The 21,659-nt window shown below is 41.4% G+C and overlaps 1 long non-coding RNA gene across 2 annotated transcripts in view; it reads left to right on the forward strand.

Moving 5' to 3' along the window:
* The window catches only part of LOC137652438 (uncharacterized), a 57,845-nt gene that overhangs the window by 3,825 nt on the left and 32,361 nt on the right, over positions 1-21,659 (forward strand). Inside the window, exon 1 of one of the 2 annotated variants that reach the window (XR_011046285.1) lies at positions 4,424-4,491. The exons of the other annotated variant lie outside the window; for it this stretch is intronic. This is a non-coding gene — a long non-coding RNA (uncharacterized lncRNA). Of the gene's footprint in view, positions 1-4,423; positions 4,492-21,659 lie in introns of those variants that run through there. 2 annotated transcript variants of the gene reach the window in all.

Genomic DNA, 21,659 nt, shown 5'->3' on the forward strand with positions numbered 1-21,659 from the left:
TAAATAAGTGAAGTCAAATAAAAAAAAAACTAACCACTTACTAGTATTGTGATTCCTTGTGTGTATAATGGCCCAAAGATCGATGTCTCCCTGAGGTTAAAGTATAGATATTCTAAAATTTTAGCAGTCTACTACTCTCAAATGTGTTAGTACGGAAACTACAGCTCCGTTTGGATATCTTTCATGACTTCTCGGCCCCAAACTATACGGAAACATTACCAAACTTTTCGTAAGTTTGGGAGTAATAAATATTTTAATGTAATTTGGAGTAGTCTTGAAAAAAAGCCACGGGACAAAAAAAAATCTAATTTTAATGTAATTTGGAGTAGTCTTGGAAAAAAAAGTCAGGGGACAAAAAAAAATCTTAATTTATCCAAATTTTAAGTTTCATGCATTCAATGGCACCTGAATATGTTGTGGAAATACACCCGGAACCGGTTGTTAAAAACCTTTCGACTTTTATATAATAATTTAAGGCTTTTGAACTCTAATTTCATTTTGAATCCAATGAAAATAGTTTGGGCTGCAGTAATAACCAGCTGATTACCACTCTTGTATCTTTAGCAATAAAAAGCAATTTTGCTTAGCTCTATATTAAGATCTTAATTTATCGGAATGTAAAGATATTATTGTAATTTAATTTGGATAGTCTCCTTCCATAAGATGGCAAATGCAAGGCGGGCAGTCACCTAAACAGTTTTGTAGTATGGGTTACGAGGAGTGTAGATGAAGCTCTGGGGAAACCTTCGAAGGGTTCTTTGCTCTCTGCTTGACGTATGGCCTGGCAAAGTCACGAGTTCGCTCGATTGTCTACTTTCAGCCTGAAACGGTTTGATCTGGTAAGTGTTTCAAAGCAATAGAATAATGGGCAAATCAGGAGTGCCCGCCCTGTATTTGCAGCCTGTGCGGTAGGGGCTTCAAAAGTTTTTCTTAATCTTGGAGCACTTATGTTGAGAAAAACCGTAATTAAGCAGACAATAGAGATTGTCACCTGGAACGTGGGTCCAAATTGCTTGGGAAAGGGTTTGATTGTTCAACTGGGGAGTCCCTGGTGGAGACCTTTTACTAAAGCATTTCAATAAGAGCAAACTGTCTCCAGTTCTGTAGTTATAGCAAGGAAGGAAACTTTCAGGCATATGATTCCTGAAGGGAAATCTTATTTGGTTAACATTAACCTGTTTACTTGGCATTTTCCTTGAGTACCATCTGCATGGTAGTAAGTTTTTTTAAGTTTTATATAATTGGGTATATCTATGGGTCCTTTGTCTTGGTCTGAAATTTGAGGCTCTTAACATTTGAGGGACAAATTCAGGGCGGTCACACGGATTTGACTGGAATTCTTACTTAAGCCCTGTCCACACGATCGAGCATACCAGACGGGCAAACAGTGATAAGAGACCACAAAAGTTACTAAGAAAGAGGGTTAATGATGTCAGAAGCGGGAAAACCAGGCAGGGATCTGGCCTGTGTTGCCAGATCCGTGCCCTTAGTTTTCCAGCTTCTGACGTCAACAATCATTTTCACAAACTATTGTGGCCTGCTATCACTGTTTGCCCGTCGGGCATGCTCGATCGTGTGGACAGGGCTTCAGTTACCAGATCGAGCAGTCTATGACGTCATCTACACCTTTGATTGCCCTCCTTAAACGGCTTAATTGGTAAAGGCCTATCCACACAAGAGTAAGCCCGAGGGACGAACAGTGTTAGCAGATTTCATTGGGTAATGAGAACGAGGATTAATGACTTAAGTGGGAAAACCACAGGCAGGGATCTGGCAACAACAATGATACCAGATGGAGTGTAGCCCAAAATCTCTGCTCGTTCAGCTGGCAAAGATTGGCGGGCAAAAAAAAAGTAGACACCAATAGTATAAATGATTTCTGATGGAAAAGCATTACTGAATTATTCAAATTGCAAAGAAGCGTGCTTTCCGGCCACGTGCCACTATTAACATTAAGGTACCACATCTTATGAAATACCGTTAATAAATATTTAAAAGTTTTGTTTATTCCAAACTCATTCACTAAACTTTTCTGTCTTATAAAAAATCTTAGGGGTTTTCTAACTCGTATCTTATAAAAGGGTATCTTCGTGTTCTTTTTAATATAAATCTACAAGAATCGTTTAATCATAATTTGAGTAACAAATCTAACCAGTAGAGAAGACGACAAATCAATATCTCTATCAATAATGAAAAACTAAATTTTCAAACTAATAAAATTGGCAATGGGAAAAACTGCTTGAAAAATCCTGAGAGAGGCGGGTATTTTGGTAAGAAAAATGAACAGAATTATGTGAATATGCCTCGAATGGAAATATTCTGAGTAATGAAGCAACTCCTAGAATACTTACAAGATTATTTTGTAGAATATGGCATGAAGGCAAAACCTGATGAATGGGAGCTAGGAGTGTTGGTGAAAATTACAAAAAGAGGAGATGACTGATTGCAATGTTTACAGAGGCATCACACTTGGTCAGTTGTCATGAAAATATATAGTATGCTCCTTCTCTAAAGAGACTAGAGACAGATTGATGAAAAGGTGAGAGATGAAAAAGTAGGATTTAGAAAAGGTACAAGTTGTACTGACCAATTTTCATTTTAAGACATGTACAGCAATATGTAAATTCTCGAACCCATTTTTGACGGCACTTTTGGACTATAACACCTTTGATAGTATGCACCAGAAAATTTTGAGGAGTCTTGCGTTATTATTGAGTTCTTCTTAAACATGTAAATTTGATCGTCTGTTCATGAACATAAGTGCAAAGTTAATATTAGTGGAGTCCTATCAAATGCCTTTCCAGTGAACAGTGAAGTAATTCAAGGGAATATGTTGTCACCTATGTTATTTATGCTCCTCATGGATTTTGTGATGCAGAGAACAGTTGGGAATGGCAGAGGAAGATTGGACTGGATTGGTAACAGGAAATTACCTGACCTAGAGTATGCTAATAATGCTTTCCTTATTAGCAGAACACCACAGGACTTGCAAAACTTCCTTACCAGAATGCATGAAATATCACATGAGGTTGGGCTCAAGATAAATAGAGGAAAGACAGAGATAATGACAACGGATTATGCAATGGAAGTTAAAATATCATTGGAAGGAGGGTTGATTAATAAGGTGGAATTAAGGGAAGATGAAATTTCATTTTAAAGAGAAAGAATTAATGAGGTAGAATCAAGGGAAGATAAAATTTCATTGGAAGGAGAAATGATTAATGATGTGGAATCATTTAGATATTTAGCAACTTTGATCTCTAATACGTGGTCTTTAGAATTTGTGTTTAATGAAAGATTGATAAAAGCAAATCAGAGTATGGCTAGGTTAAGTAAAATCTGGAAACTAAATCGCCTGAATTTGCATAAAAAATCATGCTATATATCAGTTCATTGAGATTGTTGTTACGGTGTGTTCATGAGTCGTTGCATGACAATGAAGAAATATCAAACAGATTCTGTAGAATTGTGAACAAAGTCCTCAGGAGAATGTTGGTAGTTAGATGGTAGGAGAGGATTAGAAACAAAACTATAAGAGAGATTACTAGAATGCCATATGTGTATGAGATCATGGTGAGGGGCAGATGGAGATGGTATGAGCATGCTCTTTGCTCTCCCCAAGAGAGATTAGTTCACCAAACTTTCAACTGGGCTCCACAAGGCACTAGAAGAGTTGGGAGACCCAGTCCTACATGGCTGAGGACTAGGAAGCATGAAGTAGGAGAAGATGAATGGAGACATTGATTTAAAAGCTCAAGATAGAGATGGTAGGCGAAATCTAACCGAGGCCCTTTGCGTCAATAGGTGTAGGAGATGATGACGATGAGTTTGATAAATAGTGTGTTTATATAATTACAATGAAAGGGATCATAAAGAACAAAAAATATATAACAAAATAGAGTCATATTTTATTCCATGTTTCACTACGCATTTAACAAAACCAATCACTATCATTTGTGATTTATTAAAGTTTGATTAGGAAAACGGTAAAATTTCAAATATGATTTGTTCCTATTATATATATATATATATGTATATATATATATATATATATATATATATATATATATATATATATATATATATATATATACATATATACATATATATATATATATATATATACATATATACATATATATATATACATATATATTCAGTTTTTAGTCACCTGTTTTTTATATCCGTTTAAAATAGGAATATATTAAAATTTTGGGAATATAACTATGAAACTACTGCAACTGACGGTTAAGTGAATTTGAAAGCTGAAAAAAGGAAGATACAACTCTTATAGCTGTTTTTTGCAATTGTCTTCCTATTCTGTCCTTAGAAATATGCCCATGTCTTTACTTCTGACTTCTCCAGAAACAAGGTAGTCAGTTCTCTCCGGCTCGACTTCGAGTTAACATGTAGCTGACTAAGAGGCAGCTGCATGGCTGGGGAAAACTTTCCCAGGCAAATATTTCTCTATTGTGTGGTGTTTTATTTGCTGTAAGTATAATTCGTGAATGCACATTAATTTCGTTGATTAGTTAAGTTAAACTTGATAGAATAGAAGACTTTGTTGTTTTACATCTAATATCTACTGTGTTGGGTGTAGATTGCCTCTGCTTGTGTGAACCTGATTGTGAATCTGTTGGGTTGTTCATTTTTTGAGTGTTTGATCGAGTATAAATTCAATTAATTCATATCGAGTGAACTTGGATTTAACTATATGCTCTAGCCTTCTAATTCACTACCTAATTGTCCAGACAATTACTCATTAATATCAGTCCCTGGCTAAACTGTCAATTCAAAGGCAGCTAATGTCTTGCATATTATTAGGGTTTTACTCTTTATTTCAACATATTTTAATGCAAAGTTTATTACATAGGAACAAATTACTGCCACAGTATAACGTTACGTCTTTATTTAGCTTTACTCTGCAAACTGCGTTATAGCCTCTACTTGCTATTAGAAATTCCTATTCAAATAAAAGGTATAAAACTCCAGTCTAGACCATAATTGCACAACACTTGCATCAATCTTGTAAATGGTACTTTACCAACATTTCAAGAGTTTCTTGCAGAATTAAGGAAACCATAATATGGAGTTTTTTTTTCAATGAGGCGTTCTACTTCTCTCGTACTAGTAAGCTTTGTCAATACTGCAAACTTCTTTTGCAATGGTTTGAGTATCTTTTAGCGCTTAGTCTATGAAGGTTAGCTTTAATTAATATTGTCTCCAACGGTATGTTGTCACACGAACGATCTTTTAATACTACAGTTGGCACTTGGAACCACAGGTGGGGCAAATTGTGTCGCTTTCGCTACTAGTAACACGTAATCTTGGCAGAACTTTTATCATTCTTTCGATGATATCAGAATAATGCTAAAAAATAATCTTTATAACTTAAATAATACTTTAGACAAGAACTTGGGAGAAAATCAAGAATTTGATGTTAATAGATGGTAAATGAGAAAACCGCACCAGAAGTTTTCATAATCCTCTACGGCTCTCAAGACTGAAAAATAGCGGTAGAGATTTGTGTAGAGTGTCTAGTGTTCAGTTTCCTAGTAAAACTGTCGCCTTATTAGTTTATTCACGTGATTCTAGTTTTAAAATTTCAGTCCTAAGTAAAATGTGGTTTAGTTTCTTACTAAAACTGTTGCCTTATTGGTTTAGTCACGTGATTCTAGTTTTAAAATGCGTCCCAAGTAAAATGTGAATAATCATTATTGGTTATGAACTATGAGTTTTGGTTACCTTATTTCTATGTAGACTAGTCTGTAGTAAATGACATAATCTGTTTTTAACTTGATAGCTCGAGTCTGAAGAGTGATTTGAGATATATAATAGTCGAGGGACTTGGTTTGTTTGGAGGTGTGTTTAATATTTACTTTTGGGCTCAAGCCATGTCGTCCTGATGGAAGTTCCTATAGGGTAGCTTCCTAGGGTATATTACAACTACGGCGATATTCCCAGATTACAACTACGGCGATATTCCCAGATAATTCACCTTAAGGTACCAGAATTCTAACTAAGGTATATTACAACTACGGTGATATTCCCAGATTACAAGTACGGCGATATTCCCAGATAATTCACCTTAAGGTACTAGAATTCTAACTCCTGGAGCGAATATCCCTCGTGAAAGGGATATCGCGACATATCAGAGGACGTATTCTTGACACGCCACATAGCAATCTGCATCCTGAACAGAGATTTCGTCTCGCAGGGGGCAATTGGCAAGAAACGAATTCGGGAAAGAAAAAGGGGGATTCGCACCTAAGGCTCCCTATCTCCCGTTTCGTAAGCGTGCCTGGCGCCAATCCTGGCGCCATCTGCATTCCTTTTTGCGTAGCTTAACAACTCTGTGTTTTTTCCTGTGTTTCTCGCAAATCTTGGATTTATTCTGCTTTTCATGGCTTCTCCTACTTCGTCGGCCTCTGATAAGTTGAGTACCATGTCTTTTATGTATAAATGTAGGCTCTTGGTAAATTTTTGAGTGATTATTAGGATTAATCTTTGTTACAAGAGCCGTAGCCTACCGGAGGCGTCATGGACGCTGTCGCTCGCTAGGTATAAGTTTAGTTAGTCAGAGCGACATTCCCGGTTGTTTTGCTTTAATAAATTTTAGCTATTTAGCATTACATAGGATTTCCTTCGTGCTTAGTATTATTTTGGCGAAGTATTCGCCATTCTGGCCTACGCTAGGCCATGTAGCCTAGTCGTTTGGTCCTAGTACTTCATGCATGATTTTGGTTTTTCCGACTGTATTAAAATTTTATTGAAGCTTTTGGCTATGTTTTATACTTTTCAATATTAAACTTACCCGATAATCATGTAGCTGTCAACTCCGTTGCCCGACAGAATTCTACGGAAGGGATACGCCAGCGATCACTATACTAGAAGGGGGTGTACTCACCAGCGCCACCTGTGGCCAGGTACTGCAGTACTTCTTGTTGACACCACCTCAATTTTTCCTCTGTCGTGCTTCCGGCAAGACATACATGGATACGCTTATAATTTTGGAGTCTTGTTCACGGTTTTTGGTGAAGTATTGCTCTAAGATTTCAGCTTTCGCTATACTGGAAACTTGTCTATTAGCTTAGATAGCTTTTATATTGATTTGATTAATGGTTAACGATCTTTTGCTTTAATTGGAATCCCCCTTGACTGTTCTTTGATTCAAGATGTCCGACCTTTCTCAAGCCCCTCCCCAAAGACGATGTAGGACTTGTATTAGGCGTATTCCGAAGGCCTCGGTTGATCCTCACACCGTTTGTTCCGACTGTAGGGGAAAATCCTGTCAGTTGGAAGATCGATGTGAGGAATGCGCCGGACTTTCGGAACTTGATTTTGTTCGATTCCTAAAGTATACCACTAAGTTAGAGAGAGAGAGAGTTAGGAGGAGTTCGGCTCGCTCTTCGCTTTATTCCTCACCTCATGATCCTCAACCTTTTCCTCCCCCTGTAGTGGCTACCCCCGAACCTACTTTTTGTGCTCAGCCTGATATGTCTGATGTTTTACGTGCCATTCAGGCTTTAGGTGATAAAGTGGAGTCGGTAGTGAGTGACCACAAGTTCCTCTTGGCGGACGTCAAGGAACTTAAGGTGAAAAGTGCAGTGGGAAGTGGTAGTGCCAGTGCTGTGCCGAGTGCTAGTGTCAGTGTCAGTGTTGTGCGTGAGGGTACTTCTGTGCGTGCCAGTCGTCCTCCCAGTCCGGGACCTCTTGCAAGCTCCCAAGCCCAGGGGAGAAGCAATGTCGAAGGGCAAAAGGGTTCGGCAGGCCTTGATCGGCGCACAAAAGTATCCTCGGTGGTTGCGGGCGTATCTTACGGAGATCGTCACTTCCACTCTCAGACGATTGAGCCTTTAATTCCCTTGTCTGCAGTAGAATTTTCGGGGAGAAAACGCTGGACTCAGGTCTCAAGACCTCTTAAACGTAAAGTCCAAACCTCACGAGTTCAACCCGGATGTAGTCATTGGGCTAGCTCTGACTCGCCGCAGTCATCAGGTGACTGCACACCTCCTAAGAGAGGTAAGGCGATGCCTCAACAGACCTCAACTTCTGTTAAGGCTTTGCCTCAACAGACCTCATCGTCTGTTGATCCCAAGATGGCTTTGCTGCAGTCCATGCAGTCACGGCTTGCGGTCTTAATGCGTGAGTTTCAGGCAGAGAAGGTTACACCTCCTCCTGCGAGCGCTCCTCCTCTCCGCAGTCCAGTCTGCCAGACGTACGAAGTTGAGGTTCCTCAAGCTACCTCCATGCGTGAGCTACCGCGTTGGGAGTTGCCAGTTACCAGCGTTGTGCAGCAACCTCCACCTTCCTTAAGGCAGGAATCTCTTACCACGCTACAACCTCCTCAACAATGGGGACAGGAGTCTTATGCCTTACAACCTCCTCTTCCTTTGAGGCAAGAGTTTCTTGCTGTAAGACCATCCTCGAGGCAGCAACCTCTTGAGGTACGACAACCTCTACCATCCTTGAGGCAGCCACCTCAGCTCTCGCAGCTGCAACCTCAACTCTCGAGGCAAGCTCCTCAAGAACCTCAACTCGTGAGACAGGAGTCGCGTTCTGCGCAGCCGCCACCTCAACTCTCGCAGCTTACACCTCAAGAACCTCAACTCGTGAGACAGGAATCTCTTACTGCGCAACCACCTCAACCCTTGAAGCAAGCGCAACTCTTGAGACAGGAACCTCATGCAATGAGTCAGCCACCTCAACGCATGCATCTACCACCTTCTCCTCTACTTGACCAGTCTTTGCAGCCTGAACCTCAGGTTTTACTTCAGTCGCCTCTCACCACACTTGCTCCTCAAACCTCCGCAGAACCTCCTTCATCCCAGCCTCATGACTTTGTCATTACCAGCCCTCATCCTCTTCAACAGAGACTTGAGGATGAGACCGCAAGTGTTTATGCACCCGCTTGTCAGGATTCTGCTGTTCAGCACACCGCTGTAACTTTACCTCTCGCTTCTCAACACTCAGGTGATGAGGTTTCTGAGGAGGAAGCTGCGCACCTTGATGATCCCTCTTCGGACGTGGAGGAACCCAAGTCGCTACCACCCTCCATTGACTTTCGCAAGGTCCTGGCTCTTTTCAGAGAGGTTTACCCGGATCATTTTGTTTCTGCTACCCCTCGCTCTCCTCCATCAGAGTTTTCTCTAGGCATGCAACCTGTTAAGTCGGCCTACACTAAGCTCGTCTTTGCTAGATCCTCTAAGAGAGCTTTAAGAATGTTAGGGGATTGGTTGCAGTCCAAACAGCAACTAGGGAAGACTTCATTTATGTTTCCTCCCACTAAGCTGACTTCTAAGGCGGGCGTATGGTATGCCACAGGAGAGGAACCAGGCTTGGAAATCCCTGCCTCTGCCCAGGCTGACTTCTCAAGTTTGGTTGACTCTCCACGTAGATCGGCTATGAGGCGCTCTAAGGTCTGCTGGACCTTTTCCGACTTAGACCACTTCTTAAAGGGTGTCTTTCGCGCCTTTGAGATTTTCAATTTTCTCGACTGGTGCCTGGGGGCCTTGAGCAAGAAGACTGCCCCATCTGACAAGGATTCGGCCATGCTTATAATGTCCTGTATGGATAAAGCAATTCGCGATGGGTCCGGCGAACTTGCCTCCATGTTTGTTTCGGGAGTACTCAAGAAAAGGGAACAACTGTGCACTTTCCTTTCCACTGGTATCACCTCTTGTCAAAGGTCTCGGTTACTTTTTGCTCCGCTTTCTAAGTTCCTGTTTCCTGAGGAGCTTATCAAGGAATTGTCTGCGGCCCTTATTCAGAAGGACACTCGTGACCTTGTGGCCTCTTCAGCCCGTAAGGCTAAGGTTGCTCCTTCGGTTCCTAGAACTTACCGCACCCCAGTGGCCGATACTCCTGCTACAAGATTTATTCCGCCCTTTCGTGGCAGAGCCCCCAGCCGAGGAAGTACCCGTCCAGACGCTTTCAGGGGCAGGTCTAAGAAAGGTCCCAAGCCTTCGAAAGGCAAACACTGACTCTCCTCCTCTCCAGACAGCAGTAGGAGCCAGACTCAAGATCTTCTGGGAAGCTTGGGAAAGAAGAGGTGCAGACGCCCAGTCTGTCAAGTGGCTAAGGGAGGGTTACAGGATACCATTCTGTCGCAATCCCCCTCTGACCACTTCTCCCATCAACCTCTCTCCCAACTACAAGGAAAAGGACAAGAGGCTAGCATTGCACCAGGAGGTGTCGCTCCTGTTACAGAAGAAGGCAGTGGTGATAGTCCGGGACCATCAATCCCCGGGCTTCTACAACCGTCTCTTTCTGGTGGCCAAGAAGACAGGAGGTTGGAGACCGGTGCTGGACGTCAGCGCGCTCAATGCTTATGTCACCAAGCAGACGTTCACTATGGAGACTACGAAGTCGGTCCTAGCAGCGGTCAGGCAGGAGGACTGGATGGTCTCGTTGGATCTGAAAGACGCTTACTTTCACGTTCCTATTCATCCAGACTCCCAACCTTTCCTGAGATTCGTTTTTGGGAAGGTTGTGTACCAATTCCAAGCCCTGTGTTTTGGCCTAAGCACAGCGCCTATGGTGTTTATGCGTCTGATGAGGAATATTGCAAAATTCCTCCACTTAGCGGACATCAGAGCCTCCCTTTATTTAGACGACTGGCTGTTAAGAGCCCCCACAAGTCGTCGCTGTCTGGAGAGTCTCAACTGGACTTTGGACTTGATCAAGGAACTGGGTCTTTTGGTCAACTTAGAGAAGTCCCAGCTTATTCCCTCCCAATCCATCGTTTACCTGGGAATGGAGATTCGGAGTCAAGCTTTTCGGGCTTTTCCGTCGGCCCCAAGAATCAGCCAAGCCCTAGAGTGCATTCTGAGCATGCTGAAGAGGAGCATTTGCTCGGTGAGACAGTGGATGAGTCTAACAGGGACCCTGTCATCGTTAGCCCTGTTCATCGAGTTAGGGAGACTCCACCTCCGCCCTCTCCAATTCCATCTAGCAGCTCACTGGGACAAGGAATTGACGCTCGAAGAGGTCTCTATTCCTGTCACCAAAGAGATGAAGACTACTCTCATGTGGTGGAAGACCAACATCCTTCTCAAGGAGGGTCTATCGTTAGCGATTCAGACCCCCAATCTTCATCTCTTTTCGGACGCATCAGACTCGGGCTGGGGCGCGACCTTGGACGGACAAGAATGCTCGGGAATATGGAACAAGGAACAGGAAGCGCTTCACATCAACTGCAAGGAGCTGCTGGCAGTTCATCTGGCCTTAATGAACTTCAAGTCCCTCCTGCTAAACAAGGTGGTGGAGGTGAACTCCGACAACACCACAGCCTTGGCTTACATCTCCAAGCAGGGAGGGACCCATTCGAGGAAGCTGTACGAGATAGCAAGGGACCTCCTCATTTGGTCAAGAAGTCTAAACCTCTCACTGGTAACGAGGTTCATTCAGGGCAATATGAACGTCTCAGCAGATCGCCTCAGCAGGAAAGATCAAGTCATCCCCACGGAATGGACCCTTCACAAGAGCGTGTGCAACAAACTTTGGACCTTGTGGGGTCAGCCAACGATAGATCTGTTCGCCACCTCCATGACCAAGAGGCTCCCTTTGTACTGTTCCCCAGTTCCAGACCCAGCAGCAGTTCACGTGGATGCCTTTCTGCTGGATTGGTCCCATCTCGACCTATATGCATTCCCGCCGTTCAAGATCATCAACAGAGTCATTCAGAAGTTCGTCTCTCACGAAGGGACACGGCTGACGCTGGTTGCTCCCCTTTGGCCTGCAAGAGAATGGTTCACAGAGGTACTACAATGGCTGGTCGACGTTCCCAGGACTCTCCCTCTAAGAGTGGACCTTCTACGTCAACCTCACGTCAAGAAGGTACACCCAAACCTCCACGCTCTTCGTCTGACTGCCTTCAGACTGTCGAAAGACTCGCTAGAGCTAGAGGCTTTTCGAAGGAGGCAGCCAGAGCGATTGCCAGAGCAAGGAGGATATCCACTCGTAGAGTCTACCAATCCAAGTGGGAAGTCTTCCGAAGCTGGTGCAGAGCCAATGCAGTTTCCTCTACCAATACCTCTGTAACCCAAGTTGCTGACTTCCTATTACATCTTAGGAATGTTAGATCTCTTTCGGCTCCTACGATTAAAGGGTACAGAAGTATGTTGGCTTCAGTTCTCCGCCACAGAGGTTTGGATCTGTCCTCCAACAAGGACCTACAAGACATCCTTGAATCTTTCGAGACTTCTAAAGAACGTAGTTTGTCCACTCCAGGCTGGAATCTAGACGTAGTCTTAAGATTCCTTATGTCTCCTAGGTTCGAACCTCTCCAGTCAGCTTCCTTCAAAGACCTTACTCTCAAAACTCTTTTCCTCGTCTGCCTTGCGACAGCCAAAAGAGTTAGTGAGGTTCACGCCTTCAGCAAGAACATAGGATTCACATCCGAATCAGCAACATGTTCTTTACAGCTCGGATTTTTAGCTAAAAATGAACTTCCTTCACGTCCTTGGCCTAGATCGTTCAAAATTCCTAGCCTTTCCAACATGGTGGGTAACGAGCTAGAAAGAGTTTTTTGCCCTGTCAGAGCTCTGAAATATTATCTTAAAAGGTCAAAACCTATACGAGGACAGTCAGAGGCCTTATGGTGTGCCATCAAGAAACCTTCGATGCCTATGTCCAAAAACGCGGTTTCGTATTATATAAGGCTTCTGATTAGAGAAGCTCATTCTCACATGAAGGATGAAGACCTTGCTTTGCTGAAGGTAAGGACCCACGAAGTGAGAGCTGTAGCCACTTCGATGGCCTTTAAACAGAACCGTTCTCTGCAGAGTATTATGGATGCAACTTATTGGAGGAGCAAGTCAGTGTTTGCATCATTTTATCTGAAAGATGTCCAGTCTCTTTACGAGAACTGCTACACCCTGGGACCATTCGTAGCAGCGAGTGCAGTAGTAGGTGAGGGCTCAGCCACTACATTCCCTTAATCCCATAACCTTTTTTAACCTTTCTCTTGAATGCTTTTATTGTTGTTTTTTGGTTGTTACGGTAGGCTAAGAAGCCTTCCGCATCCTGTTTGATTTGGCGGGTGGTCAATTCGTTCTTGAGAAGCGCCTAGGTTAGAGGTTGTGTAGAGGTCCTTTAGTATGGGTTGCAGCCCTTTATACTTCAGCACCTTAGGGTTGTTCAGCCTCCTAAGAGGAACGCTGCGCTCAGTAAGGAAGACTAACTTATTAAAGGCAGAGTAATGGTTCAAGTCGACTTCCTTACCAGGTACTTATAATTTCATTGTTATTTTGAATAACTGATAATATGAAATACTGGATACTTGGTTACTGATATACATGTACACTGGTTTTCACCCACCTCCCTGGGTGTGAATCAGCTACATGATTATCGGGTAAGTTTAATATTGAAAAATGTTATTTTCATTAGTAAAATAAATTTTTGAATATACTTACCCGATAATCATGATTTAATTGACCCACCCTTCCTCCCCATAGAGAACCAGTGGACCGAGGAAAAATTGAGGTGGTGTCAACAAGAAGTACTGCAGTACCTGGCCACAGGTGGCGCTGGTGAGTACACCCCCTTCTAGTATAGTGATCGCTGGCGTATCCCTTCCGTAGAATTCTGTCGGGCAACGGAGTTGACAGCTACATGATTATCGGGTAAGTATATTCAAAAATTTATTTTACTAATGAAAATAACATATTTAAGATTGTGTGGAATATTTCCAAGATAGTATACGAGTGAGTTTCGGTGATTTAGGTAATCGATTCTCTTGGTGCCTGGGCTAAGTTGCTTATGGAGCCTTAGTATACTTTCTCATACTCCCCGGTTGCTTTCTTTTCTTCGGAGAAGGTATGCAATCACTTTCCCTCTGTTTAAGCCTTGGGCTTATCCCTAAGTGGTTTATCTGAATTAATTTTCGATAAAACTATACTGGGGTGTTACTGTACCTTCCTGTTCCAGTAAGTCTGGTTCAAAGAGGGACAGAACAACAGAGTTTTTTAGTCTTGAGTCTGTGTTTGTCTGGCTTGGGGTAGAGTCTCCCTCGCTGGCCTGACACAGACAAAGGTGGCTTAGCCTCCTTAGGTCACTACCGAAGGTTTCTGTGGATATGATTCCTTCTTTTGTGATCTACCAGACTAGTCCTTGTTGCTGTTCTCGGGGGAGGATAAGTTTCTTTCCCTGGGAGTAGCAACACCTTCCTTGCTTTGGTGCTCTGGGAGCTGGCAAGTATTGCTGGCCTCCCCCCTTGGATCTCCCTTAGGCTAAGATGAGTTTCTTGGCTGCGGGTGATCCGTCACTAAGCAAGGTTGGTAGGACCCTCTTTTGTCCCTTCCCCCTCTATCTCCGTAATGGCCTAGCCATTACAGTACTGTACGTCTTTCTACATCTGGACCTAGAATAGGTTAGGATGTGGAATTGACTCGGTCCCTTGCCGGCCGGCAGAGCTGCCGGCCGGCAAGGGTCTTCTGCTTTGAGTGCTACCCAGACCTCCCTTGGTCCCTCATCCATGCCGGCCTGCAGAGTCAGACGGCATTGGTCAGGAAGCCTGAATTAGATTCTCCTCTTCCTTATTTGCACTCTTTCGGATTGCCGGGCTTGGAGGTAGTGTACACTCTTATCCCGGCATCCATTCTGTTTTTCTTCTAGTGCTGTACCCGACCCGGCTGCCGGCCTATGAGGCCGGCAGCCGCGCGGTTGTAGTCCTCTGGTTCTTTTGCTGCCGGCTGGCATCGGTCCTGTACCTTTGCCGGCCGGCTAATGTCAGCCCTTGTCTGCCGGTCACCAAGAGTGTGGCCAGCAGCTGGGCACTACCTTGTGTAGTTGCCGGCCGGCAGTCATTGCCGGCCGGCATTGGCTGTTGCCAGCCGGCACATGCATTTGAACTAGCATTCTGCCGCCTTATAGCTGTTAAGTAGTATACTTTAAAGCTAGTTATGGTGTGTGCCGGCCGGCACGTAACCTCCTATACTGTACCAGTATTCTTCAGTATAACATATACTTTAAGAAGAAAACTATAGTATGGGTTTTGGTACAGCACTGTGTGTTCTAACACTTTTGTGTTTTCTTGCACAAGTCCTTTGCTGTTGCCCTACAGATAGGAAAGTGAGTTCTTTCCTGTCTATTATCCAGGATTTTAAAATCATTGCTTAGGTGTGAGCTCCACCTGTTTCCTCTGGAAACTTTGCATTGGTTACTCTAGAAGAGATTAACCATTTGATTTTATTATCTGGAAGGCTGCAACAATGGGTTGTGAGGGAAACACAAGTGTGTGTCTTTCCTTTCTGTATTGTTATGCTATACTATGCATATCCAGTGATACATAGTTCACTTGATACTCTTGGAAATTTCTTCTCTTTACAGAAGGACCCTCAGAAGTGCGGAAGTGTCTTCTGCAACGTCCGCAGCAAGAGCCTCTGCGGACATGAGTTTGGTAGGAGACACGCAGCATGCGCTGTCTCCAAGGGTGATCTCCGGTATTGGGACACTCGGGTATGTACTGTGCATTAATCTAATTACGGAGGCCTTTGATTCCCCTAGGATGGCGGAATCAAGGGATATAGCAAGGGAGAAGCTTCGTACCTGGGTAAGGGGCTTCCAGAAGAACACCTCTGGACCTTATCTTCCAAGTGAGAAGATGAGGGCGTATCTTTTTCCCTAAGGCATCAGCTGATGCAGTGATTCCCCAGCCTCAAGAGGAGATCCCCTAAGTTCAGATCCAGGTGGATGCTGAAGTCTCGGTCGCTATGTAAGACATCCAGTTAGATGACAGGATGTCTGTCGTGGATGAGCGTCTGGAGGAAGACCTCCTGGCAGAAGCCCAGGGTGAAGTTCAAGCCCCAGACGTCGTAAAGGAAGAGGTCGACCCTATAGGAACTTCCATCAGGACGACATGGCCATCTCACCCAAAAATAGATTTTTCGCTTTTTAAACCATTTCTAGACCCAGCGCCGGTTTGATTTATGTATCCAACTGAACCTTGGACTTCATCTTTTTAGTGAAAGCACTTAAACTTTATAACTTGCTGGCGGAACTGTTTTATAGAATTGCCGTTTAGACTATTTGAAGCCTAAAACTGAAAAGCTCTTGGATGCAACCTTTATTAAATATTTGGTAACTCAAAATTTTCTATTACATGCCTACTACTCTTACTAGTAGTATTTTCAACTTTCTATATTGATAATTAAAATTATAGCATATTAAAATAGGGCAATTGTCGGCTAATCGGGAAAACAGTTTTTGGACATTATGGTCATTTGATTTTAATAGGAAAGTACTTCCCGGTTATATTTCAAATAAATCTGTCAATTTAGAACTTAGTATTTTAATTGATAATTAATGGTAATTAATGGCTTGCGTTGTGACTTTGCACTACAACCTATTTCTTCTTTTTCAGATCCAGACTTTGTTCAACAAGGTATTGGTAGCAGATTCTTCCAACAAATGCTCAGAAGTGTTCTTCTAGACTTCAAAGAGCCAAAAGGCTGCAAGGTTTTAAAGATTGGCAGGCTCTCTTAAACATATGCATCCTTACTTCGGGAACATTGCAACTCTGCCTGTTACCTTTAGCGCAGGGTTCTTGGAGACTCCACAATAATACAGTCAAATGTTTGTACTGGTTTTATGTAAGGTTTAGGTTAGTTCATTGCAAAATCTTTGAATGTATAAATCTCAGTTTGTGTGCGAGATGGTGCATGCGAAATTTCTTTAGGAATTTAAATTTGAAGATTTTGCAACATTTTTAGGACTAAGGAAGAAGTTAGGGATACTAACACTGTTCAGGTTCTCGGTTACCCCTGCTAGTAATGGGAAAACCTGAATAAATGAGCTACTGAATAGTGACTGGTTAATGTTAGTTTTTGCATACATTTTTTGGCGTAAATTTTAAAACTGGGCGATTACGGAAACCAGTCCATTTTTGCTCAAATTTAGAGTTTTGTAGATTTCTCTTTTTTTTTTTTCTGCACTGGGCTTTCTGGATGTAACGTTTAATTTTTAATGTCGGTTTCTATTGAATAAATTTTTCCTTTTACTTGATATAATGGTTCCAATAAGTTATTTAAGTTCAGTATCTGCAGAAATATTATTACACTTATTATAGTCTCTTAATTTTCTTTTTTAATAAATTAGTGTGTTTCATTGTTTAAATTATTTTGATCTCTCTAAGGCTAATATACATCTGCCCAGCAGTATTAGCCTTCCTGAGACCCTATCGGTATTATGATGAAACTTTCCCTTATCTCCTGTGTAAAGGATCAGTTTTAATTAAAAAATTTTTAGCTAAATTTAATTTGAAAATCATTGTTACTTTTAACTGCACCAAAAAAAAAAAAATATATATATAAATTCCCTTTATAAACCTTTGATTGGAGAGATTTCTGAAAGCTTTGTGGAAGATGTAACTTTAACCTTCATTAACCTGTCACAGAATCAAGAACTAGTTTTGTAATTCCTGATGAGAGCGTCGGCACCGCCATGCTTGGCAAGTCCGAAAGTTTAAATGAGTAGGAGGCTTTGCATGGAATCTTATGTATTGGACATTAGTTATGTAATTCTAAATTCTTGACATGACTCGAGAGTGAGACATAAAACTTGGCTGGTCCGAAAGTTGAAACTAGTAGGAGGCTTTGCACCATATCCAATGTATTGGATATTATGACTAGTAATTTTAGGCTGGAGACTGATACCAGAATGAGGCATGAGACTTGGCTAGTCCGGAAGTTGAAACTAGTAGGAGGCTTAGTCTGGATTACTATGTATATTAGGTAAGAAGCTAAAGTATTAGTAGTCTTTAAACAAGATTTACTAGTACTTTAAATGTAAACTTACAGGAGCTCATAAATATTTTTTGTAATTAAATTAAGTCAAATAAAAAAATCTAACCACTTATTAGTATTATGATTCCTTTGTGTATAATGTACTTAAGATCCATGACCACCTGAGGTTAAAGGACAATATTCTATTCAATGTTTAGTGGTGTCAACTACTCTCAAATGAGGTGGTACAGTAACTACAACGTCGTCTGGCTATCTTTGGCACTCCTCAGTCCCAAACTATAAGGAAACCTTACCAGACTTTATACAAGTTTGGAGTAATGAATATTTTTCTTGTAATTTGGTCGTGAAAAAAAATATGTGAAAAAAAATATTATAAAATTTTTAAATAGTCTCTTACATCCAATGGCACCTGGAAAGGTTGTGGAAATAAATACACCCGGAACAGTTTGGTTAAAACCTTTCGACTTTTCTATACTAATTCAAAACTTTGAACTCCTTAATTATTTATCAAATCCAATGAAAGTATTTTGGGCTGCAGTAATAACCAGCTTATTACCACTAGAGTATCTTATGCAATAAAAAGCAATTTTGCTTATCTATATAAAGATCTTAATTTATTGGAATTAACGATATAGTAATTTCATTTGGATAGTCCCTTACATACGAGGGCCAATGCAAGGCGGGTAGTCTCTAACCAATTTTGTTGTATGGGTTAAAAGTGTAGATGAGGCCATAGACATGAGACTCTTAAGCAAACCATCGAATGGTACTTTGCCAGGCTGCTCTCTGCTCGACATCTGGCCTGGCAAAGATGAGTTTGCTTGATTGTCTACTTCCAGCCTGAAACTGTTTGATCTGGTAACTGTTTCAAAGCAAAAGAATAATGGGCAAATCAAGAGTGCCTGCCATGCAATTGCACCTTGTGCGGAAGGGGCTTAAAAAGCTCTAAATCTTAATGCAGATGTTGAGAATGGGAGATAGTGGCCTGGAGCGTGGGTCCAAATTGATTTGAAAAGGTTTTGCTTGCTGAACTGGGTAGTCCCTGGTGGAGACTTTTTACTAAACCATTTTAATAGAGCAAGCTATCTCTCCAGTTTCTGTAATTATAGCAAGGAAGGAAACTTTCAGGCATATGATTCCAGAGGTAAAATTTATTTCGTAAACATGAGCTTGTTTACTTGGTATTTTCCTTGAATACGATCTGCATGGTATTAATTTTTTTTTTTTTAAGTTTTATATAATTGGGTATATCTATGGGTCCTTTGTCTTGGTCTGAAATTTGAGGCTCTGATACTAGAGGGGCAAATTCAGGGCAGTCACTCAGATTTGACTGGACTTCTCACTTAAGCCCTGTCCACACGATCGAGCATGCCAGACGGGCAAAGTGATACCAAACCACAATAGTTACTAAGAAAGAGGGTTAATGACTTCCAGAAGCGGGAAAACCAGAGGGATCTGGTATCAGTGTTGCCAGATCCGTGCCCTAAGTTTTCCCGCTTCTGACGTCCCTCATTTTCACAAACTATTGTGGCCTGGTATCACTGTTTGCCCGTTGGGCATGCTTGATTGTGTGGACAGGGCTTCAGTTACCAGATCGAGGAGTCTTTGACGTCATCTGCACCCTTGATTCCCCACCTTATACCACTTAATTGGTAAAGGCCTATCCACACTCGAGTAAGCCCGAGGGACGAACAGTGTTACCAGATCTCATTGGGTAATGAGAACGTGGATTAATGACTTCATAAGTGGGAAAACCACAGGCAGGGATCTGGCAACAACAATGATAACAGATGGAGTGTAGCCCACAATCTCTGCCCGTTCAGCTGGCTAAGATTGGCTGGCAGAAAGAACACAGCAGACACCAATAGTATATATGATTTCCGATGGAAGATTATTACTGAAGTTTTAAAATCGCAAAGAAAGGTGCTTTCCGGCCACATGCCACTTTGCATACCTTAAGGTACCATATTTTAGGAAATGCCGTTAATAAAGGTTCAAAACTTTTGTTTCTCCCAAATTCTTTCACATAACTTTTCTGTCTGTTATAAAAAATCTTATAAAAAAAATCTTATGGGTTTTCTAAATCGTATCCTAAAAAAGGGTCCCTTCATGTTCTATTCAATATAAAGCTACAAAAATCGTTTAATCATAATTTGAGTAACAAATCTAATCAGTAGAGAATTAGATAAATTAACATCTCTCAATAATGAAAAAAAAACTAAATTTTCAAACTACTAAAATTGGCAATATGAGAAATTGCTTGAAAAATCGAGAGAGAGAGAGAGAGAGAGAGAGAGAGAGAGAGAGAGAGAGAGAGAGAGAGAGAGAGAGAGAGAGAGAGAGAGAGAGAGGCTTGTATTTTGGTAAGAAAATTGAGCAGAATTATGTGAATATGCCATGATTGGAAATATTCTGAGTAATGAAGCAACTCCCGGAGTACTTACAAGATTATTTTATAGAATATGGCATGGAGGCAAAACCTGATGAATGGGAGCTAGGAGTGTTGGTGAAAATGCCAAAAAAAGAGAGATCTGACTGATTGCAATGTTTACAGAGGTATAACACTTACGTCAGTTGTCATGAAAACATATAGTATGCTCCTTCTTAAGAGAATAGAGAGAAAGATTGATGAAAAGCTGAGAGATGAAAAAGCAGGATTTAGAAAAGGTACAAGTTGTACTGACCAATTTTCATTTTAAGACATGTACAGCAATATGTAAATTATAGAATTAATTTTTTATGGCACTTTTGGACTATGAAAAGGCCTTTGATAGTATGCACCAGACAATTTTGAGGAGTATTGCATTAATAAGGAGTTCCTGTTAAACATGTAAATTTGATCGTCTGTTTATAAGCATAACAAGTGCAAAGTTGTTAGTGGAGTCCTATCAAATGACTTTCCAGTCAACAGTGAAGTACTTCAGGGGAATACGTTGTCACCTATCTTGTTTATGTTCCTCATGGATTTTGTAATGTAGAGAACAGTTGGGAATGGCAAAGGAAGATTGGACTGGATTGGTATTGGAAATTAGCTGACCTAGAGTATGCTAATGATGCTTTCCTTATTAGCAGAACACTACAGGACTTGCAAAACTTCCTTACCAGAATGCATGAAATATCACATGAGGTTGGGCTTAAGATAAATAGAAGAAAGGCAGAGATAATGACAATGGATTATGCAATGGAAGATGAAATATCATTGGAAGGCGGGATGATTAACGAGGTGTAATTAAGGGAAGATGCAATGTCATTTTAAAGAGAAAGGATTAATGAGGTGGAATCAAGGGAAGATCAAATATCATTGTAAAGAGACATGATTAATGAGGTGGAATCATTTAGATATTTAGCAACTTTGATCTCTAATACATGGTATTTTGAATTTGTATTTAATGAAAGATTGATAAAAGCAAACCAGACAATGGCTAGGTTAAGTAAAATCTAGAAACCAAATCGCCTGAAATTACATAAAAAATCATGCTATTTATCAGTTTATTGAGATCGTTGTTACTGTGTGAACATGAGTCGTTGCATGACAATGAAGCAATATCCAACAGATTTTGTAGATTTGAGAACAAAGTCCTCAGGAGAATATTGGTAGTTAGATGATAGGAGAGGATTAGAAACAAAACTAAAAGAGATTACTTGAATGCCATATATGTAAGACATCACGGTAAAGGCCAGATGTTGATGGTTTGAGCATGCTCTTCGCACTCCCCAAGAGAGATAAGTTCACCAAAAGTTCAGTTGGGCTCCACAAGGCACTAGAAGAGTTGGGAGACCCAGTCCTACATGGCTGAGGACTATGAAACGTGAAGTAGGAGAAGATAAATGGAAACGTATTGATTTAAAAGCTCAAGACAGAGATGACAGGCGAAAACTAACCGAGGCCCTTTGCGTCAATAGGCATAGGAGATG

Source organism: Palaemon carinicauda, chromosome 13, assembly GCF_036898095.1.
Source record: "Palaemon carinicauda isolate YSFRI2023 chromosome 13, ASM3689809v2, whole genome shotgun sequence".
NCBI classification, from domain to species: Eukaryota; Metazoa; Arthropoda; class Malacostraca; order Decapoda; family Palaemonidae; genus Palaemon; species Palaemon carinicauda.